Raw genomic sequence first — 7099 nt, 5'->3', positions numbered from 1 at the left:
ACCTCTTGTTGGAAAATTAATGTGTTGGTGTATTTTTTGGAAACACACTCTTTAAGTCAGCATAGTTGAAATCCCCAGCTATGATGAGAAAAGCATCAGGGTTTGCTGTCTGCTGCTCACTGATGTGCTGGTGCAGTTCATTTAGTGCATCGTTCCTTTTGCTGTTGTTGTTGTTCGGGGGAATGTAAACCGAAACGAGCAGTATGGCAGTATATTCCCTCGGCAGATAGAACGGCCGGCACTTAATAATCATAAACTCCACCAGGGGTGAGCAGTGTTTGCAGAACACAATAGCATTGCGGCACCACGCGTCATTGATGTAAACACAAAGCCCGCCACCACGGGTTTTACCGCCCGCGACGAGAGCTCTTCCTACTCGATAGCACATCAGCTGGTAGAGCTGAATAGCGCAGTCCGGAATGCTGTTGCTAAGCCATGTTTCCGTGAACACAAAAACACAACAGTCTCTTACAGTCCTTTGAGTTGAACGTAGTAATCGGATGTAGTCCAGTTTATTGTCCAAAGAGCGTATGTTAGCCAGTACGATGGTGGGGATAGATGGCTTGTGTGGGTTAGCCGTTAGCCTAGCCCAGATACCTCCGCGCTTACCCCTCTTCTGCTTCCTCTCACGCCGCTTGTGGCACCTCCAATGTGGGCGAGATGCAGCAGTGGGGGTCGGTGATGATGTAGGCCTCACCGAGGGCCCGCAGCTGTTCTGTGTGCGCGGAGTTTAACTCAAAAATGCGGTTCTGCCGACATCCAGCAGAAACTCACGACTGTATGCGTGCTTAAAGACACTTAAAGATAAGATAAAGGCCCCCGCTTCATTTGCTTCCTCAGACCTGGGGAGAAAGCAGGCAAGGAGGACAGATGTCTAGGGATCCTTAATACGGCAGAGGACTGGGAGATGAGAGTTGACCTCGGAAGGCAACTCAAGTTTCCAGAGGAGATTGCCATGACCAGCCTCCGACCAGATATCGTGCTCTGGTCCCAGGCAACAAGGCAAGTGGCCCTAATAGAGCTGACTGTCCCTTGGGAGGAAAGGATCGAGGAGGCAAATGAACGCAAGCTAGGGAAGTATCAGTCCCTCATCTCGGAGAGCCAGCAGAGGGGTTGGAGAGCCTGGAATCTACCGGTGGAGGTGGGTTGCAGGGGTTTCCCGGGACATTCACTTTGGAGAGCATTGGGGATGCTTGGGGTTAGAGGGGCAACCCGCAAGAACCTGGTGAACAATATAGCAAAGCAGGCAGAGACAGCATCCAGATGGCTGTGGTTGGAGAGGAGCGAGTGGTGGCTAAACCAGGCTGGCAGAGAGAGTGGGGGTCAGAGCTGAGTGGTAAAGTCCTGAATGACCAAGGGAGCAGTTCCAGGATGCTGGTTCTGCTGTCAAGCCCCATTGAGGTGTCGTGGGGTAGTTGACAAAACATCTGTGAAGTGAAAACCCAGTGAAGACGACAAGTCTGAATCATGCAGCTCTGCGGTCAGTTGAAGACGTTTGAGGGGAGCGACATCTATGCTAGCCACCCACCTAAGGAGCAGGACGTAACTCCTGCCAAGTGCGGTGGCTGCGATAGACCCTATCGTTTAAAGACAAGCTAAAGACATTTTGCAGGACATGGAAGCGCCAGCGCAATCACTCGCATTTTTTTCATTGGATACGCCATCATTTTTGCTCATAAAGGTAAGAGTAATACATCATTCTTAACTGTAAAGGGTCTACTTTTTATGTGTGCACTTACAATAGCAACAAAACTTTGTGCTTTTATAAAGTAAAGAAAACAAACATAATGTGCTTTCTGCCATCTTGAACAGGAGTGCTTCACAAAAATGAACCGAAACTCAGCGAATACATGCCTCACAGACATGATAAATATATCTATAAAAGTGAAAGTGACGTGACATACAGCCAAGTATGGTGACCCATACTCGGAATTTGTGCTCTGCTTTTTAACCCATCCAAAGTGCACACGCTCTGCTTTTTAACCCATCCAAAGTGCACACACACAGCAGTGAACACACACTGTGAACACACACCCGGAGCAGTGGGCAGCCATTTATGCTGCGGCGCCTGGGGAGCAGTTGGGGGTTCGGTGCCTTGCTCAAGGGCACCTCAGTCGTGGTATTGAAGGATGGAGAGAGTGCTGTACATTCACTCCCCCCACCTACAATTCCTGCCGGCCCGAGACTCGAACTCGCAACCCTTGGGTTGCAAGTCCAACACTCTGACCATTAGGCCACGACTTCCCCAAGTCGTGGATATAGAGATCTAATCTAATGAGGAGATGTCGAGTCAGGATCGGAAACTTCATTCCTGCGACACCTACTCAGAAAACACTATTTATTAGAAAATAATTCAAATATCTCCTTACTGTTTTCCCCTGACACATTTGTGGTAATTACTTTTGCCGATGCTTTGCGGCAAGCTTAAGCCTATTGCATGCATTTGAACGCAGAACTGTTCAGCTGCGCTGACGGCACGCACCATACATAGAACCATAAACCATCTCCAAAGGCGTTTCAGAGAATTTGACAGTATATCCAACCGGCCTCACAACCACAGAACACGTGTAACCACACCAGCCCAGGACCTTCACATCCAGCATCTTCACCTCCAAGATCGTCTGAGACCAGCCACCCAGACAGCTGCTGCAACAATCGGTTTGCATAACCAAAGAAAGGCAGACATTGTGTATGGTGTCGTGTGGGTGAGCGGTTTGCTGATGTCAGCCTTTTTGATCGAGTGACCCATGGTGGCGGTGGGGTTATGGTATGGGCACCCTGCTGAAAAAAAACAGCATTTGCTGGTTAGGTATGTTTTGATGCTGGGATGCTGTACTATGCTGGTCCTTTGCTGGTTTATGCTGGTCCTTTGCCAGCACATGACCAGCATAAACCAGCAAAGGACCAGCATAAACCAGCAAAAGGACCAGCTCAAACCAGCAAAAGACCAGCTCAAACCAGCAAAGGACCAGCATAAACCAGCAAAGGACCAGCATAAACCAGCACCCCAGCGTCAAAACATACCTAACCAGTTTATGCTGTTTTTTCAACAGGGCAGACGTATGTTATGGACAACGGACACAGGTGCATTTTATTGATGGCATTTTGAATGCACAGAGATACCGTGACGAGATCCTGATGCCCATTGTTGTGCCATTCATCGACCATCCACGGTTTTGTTTCACAATCCTCTCCAGGGTCTGGTTATCCCTATTGCTTGTACACTTTTTTTCTACCACATCTTTTCCTTCCCTTTGCCTCCCTATTAATGTGCTTGGACACAGAGCTCTGTCAACAGCTAGCCTCTTTTGCAATGACTTTTTGTGTCTTGCCCTCCTTGTGCAAGGTGTCAATGGTCTATATGTGTATAATATACAAATTTCACTTTTTGAATGGAATTAGTGAAATAAATCAACTTTTTGATGATATTCTAATTATATGACCAGCACCCGTATGTGAAATATATTTAAAAGTGGCCAAAACCAAATATTTAAATATATTTTTAAAATATATTTAAAAATATATTTACATATATTGTATAAAAATATATTTTCTTCTATTTAATTTTAAGTATTTAACTTTAAATACATATGAAAACGTTATATATTTCAATCTATGCGACTTCTGTATGGGAGGAGGCATTTATTCACCCCTGGAGCCATGTGAGGCATGTTTTATTATGAATGCGCACGCTTTATTTGACGACTTACGGACTGTATAACAGAAACACCCGCTGACTGCACTGAAAGAAGAGTGCATCTAGGATGCGTTGAGGGTGAGTAAAACACTGGCTAATTTTCATTTTTGGGTGAACTAACCCTTTAATGAACGTGTATTAGATCTCAGGTCCTGCAGCTGGTAATCATTTCTTTTGAGTTCTTCATTTTAATCACTTTTTTCCCATCCCTATTCATTTTAAATGCTCCTGCAGTGTACTAAACTTAGCAATATTACATAGTCTTTCAATTAATATGATCTCATAAATGCATAATATTTATTTAAAAATAAGCAAAATGCTGTTTAAAATAGTTTTAGGTGAGGGGGTTTGGCATGTCACACCACAGCACCACAGCTTCCCAAAAGCATTAAAACGATCCAAAAATAGTTCTCATCAGCCATGAAAGTTAGAGACTTGATTGTCATCACTCTTTTACAGAGTCAAGAGTATTATAAAATATAAAAGAGTGTACATCAACAATCTTCTATTGACTGTCAAAAGTTAATGTATAAAAAAGTAACATTTATTTTTATCGACCACATTGTACAAATCTTACCATTATGCTTTGTAATTTCTACTCCGTATACCACAACATAACCAGAGCATCACTTGTGACTGTTTAGTGGTTAATCTAGTCAGATGGACTTTTACTGTTGATTGGATGGTTTAATCTCTCACACAAGCAGCTTCCTCACCACTTCTCCTCCATCAGACAAAACAGGAGTCTTTATTCGTGCTAAAAAAAAATGGCAGCATTGATTTGGATAAAAGGGTTTAAAATATGTTTGAAAATCTCTCAATGACTCACATTGTTAAAAGCCATTCAAACTCAAACCACCAGCACACTATTTTGCATAAAGAATTAAAAATTCAGAATGAAACATTGCAAGTTTTAATAACCTAAAATGAAGATTGTTATACATAAACTCACATAAAGCAATACTGTATAGGAAATCTCAACTGATTGATCATTTATATCATCACCCAATGTAAACTATCCTTATCCAGCTCTCTATACTATAAATACATATTAAATACAATATTAAATTACAAACAAACAATAACATATTATAAATTATCCTTATGACCTTCTGTAAACAATTGTATATATAAAATGCTATGTAAATGAATTGACTTCATTTCTGCATTCTGCATTTATTTACATTTATTTAAATTGCTATTTTAGTCTAACATCAGTATTTTTTCAATTTATGAATTCCAGCTTAACCAGCTTTACAGAGTTGGTCATGATGTTTCACAACTCGACCATGTTTGAAATGTTGCTGAAGCATGCTGAAGTAACAAAATTGAAGAAGTGGTATAAAGTCTTGAACATCAGAGAAGAAAACATTTACTGGAATAATTGTGAATTGAATCATCACAACGTGAGTCATGATTACTTACGTAGAGTTATTAATATGATTTTTTAGTACTTTTGTACGTTTAGTACTAAAATAGCATTTTGCATGTTTGTAATCATAATTTAGCTTCACTGATAATAGAAATGCATTGATCAAATAATCATTTAGCTATAAAAGTTTTTTATCTGACACAACATTTTAAATATGATTTATGATTTTACACTGACAAAATGTGATATTAGCAGGATAAACCAGGCACTTCAGCTCCATCACTGCAATGGGGGATTATTATGAAATTTTGGAAAATCCGATGAGAGTGATTTCTCTGGTCTTCTACTACCTGACCTTGATCCTCGGTGTTCCTGGAAATGCATTTGTCGTGTATGTTGCTGGACTGAAGATGAAGAGGACTGTTAATACAGTAGGGTTTCTCAATCTAGCGATTGCCGACCTCTTGTGCTGCCTTTCCACTCTTTATTATGTGGCAGAGAGCGATTTTAATGAACACTGGCCGTATGGATCCATCATGTGCAAAATTCTCCCCTTCGTTATGCTCATCACCATGTTTGCCAGCGTTTTCACCTTGAACTTGATTAGTCTGGATCGGTTTGCTCAGGTGATCACACCGGTTTGGGCTCAGAATCATCGGTGTGTGTTCATCGCACGACTGTCCTGTGCAGGGGCCTGGATTCTGGCTTTAATTCTCAGTCTGCCTTTTATGATGTTAAGAACGATTGACACAGAAAATAATAAAACATACTGCCTGTATTATCAACGAGACAGATACTATTTTACGTTGTATAGAAGGATAAGTGTTATCAGATTTGTGTTTGGCTTTTTGATTCCTCTCATATGCATCACAACATGCTACGGATTCATCGCACGCAAGTTAGGCAGGAGTCATTTTCACTCTGGACGAGCGTTTCGCATCATGTTGGCTGTAATTGTGGCCTTTTTTCTGTGCTGGCTGCCATATCACATAGTGGATTTGATAATAATGTACGGAGAGAAATCAAGTTCCTTGGTAGCTTTGGCACTGGATCCGCTGGCCGTCTCTTTGGCGTATTTCAACAGCTGCCTGAACCTCATTCTGTATGTTTTCATGGGGAGGATTTTAAGAGCAACGTTAAACTTTCTCTAAGACGTGTTTTTGAAAGAGTTTTCTCTGAGGAGGGAACACAAATGACACAAACCACCCAGTCACAGCAAACCCACTCGCTGTAGTGAAGATATGATCTCACTCAGTTTTCTGATCGAATTGTAAAACTATTTCAATATTTCCTTTCAAAAGTCATCAAGTCAAACTCAGCAAGTTATCTAACTTGTATTCATGATTCCTGTTTTTTTTTTTTAACTCTCTCTATTTTAAAAAAAAATATATAGATTTTCAGTGTTTTGTGATGATCTGTTGCCAAAGTTTAACATCAGCATGATTGAATACTATGCTTTATTATTATTTTTTTGGTTGTAGTCATCTTAGAAAAAGCTTGTTATATTTTACTAATAGTGGCATGTGGTTTCTATGCAGAAGTTATGACGAAAAATAAAAAATGAATATACATAATTTAAAGGTTGCATTTGTGAGTACAACAAAAACATTTAATTTTACTTATACATATTACAGTGATTGTCATTTTATAATTGCGCTGTTATTTTTTCACTGTTGTGTTACGCAGTTATCATATGATAACTTAAAGCAAAGTGCATGATGTACAAACAGTGTTTTATAAATAAAAAGCAAAATAGAACAGTTTAAATTGATCATTTTTGTAATGTTCATTAAACATTTAAAACACTTATTTGAATGACTTTTGAGTAAAGATTGTTCATAATCAGTGCTATAGTTTTTTTCACCCAGTAGTTTCATTGTGCTAACAGAAGTTTTCTCTGGGACAAGTAGCTAAAGCATAATGTTTTCAATGCTAAACATCTTTTAAAAACATTAAATGCTTTAAAAGCAAAAGCAAAAATTATCAGTTACATCTTCACACACACATTTGCTGATATTTACTAAGAAAAC

At 40.3% G+C, this 7099-nt stretch overlaps 1 pseudogene; it reads left to right on the top strand.

Moving 5' to 3' along the window:
- The first annotated feature begins 5327 nt into the window (after nucleotides 1-5327).
- On the top strand, nucleotides 5328-6836 carry LOC109072269 (annotated as a pseudogene).
- The last annotated feature ends 263 nt before the right edge of the window (nucleotides 6837-7099 follow it).

This window comes from Cyprinus carpio, chromosome A10 (assembly GCF_018340385.1).
Source record: "Cyprinus carpio isolate SPL01 chromosome A10, ASM1834038v1, whole genome shotgun sequence".
In the NCBI taxonomy this organism is placed as follows: domain Eukaryota; kingdom Metazoa; phylum Chordata; class Actinopteri; order Cypriniformes; family Cyprinidae; genus Cyprinus; species Cyprinus carpio.
This window is presented reverse-complemented; position numbering and strand designations above follow the sequence as displayed.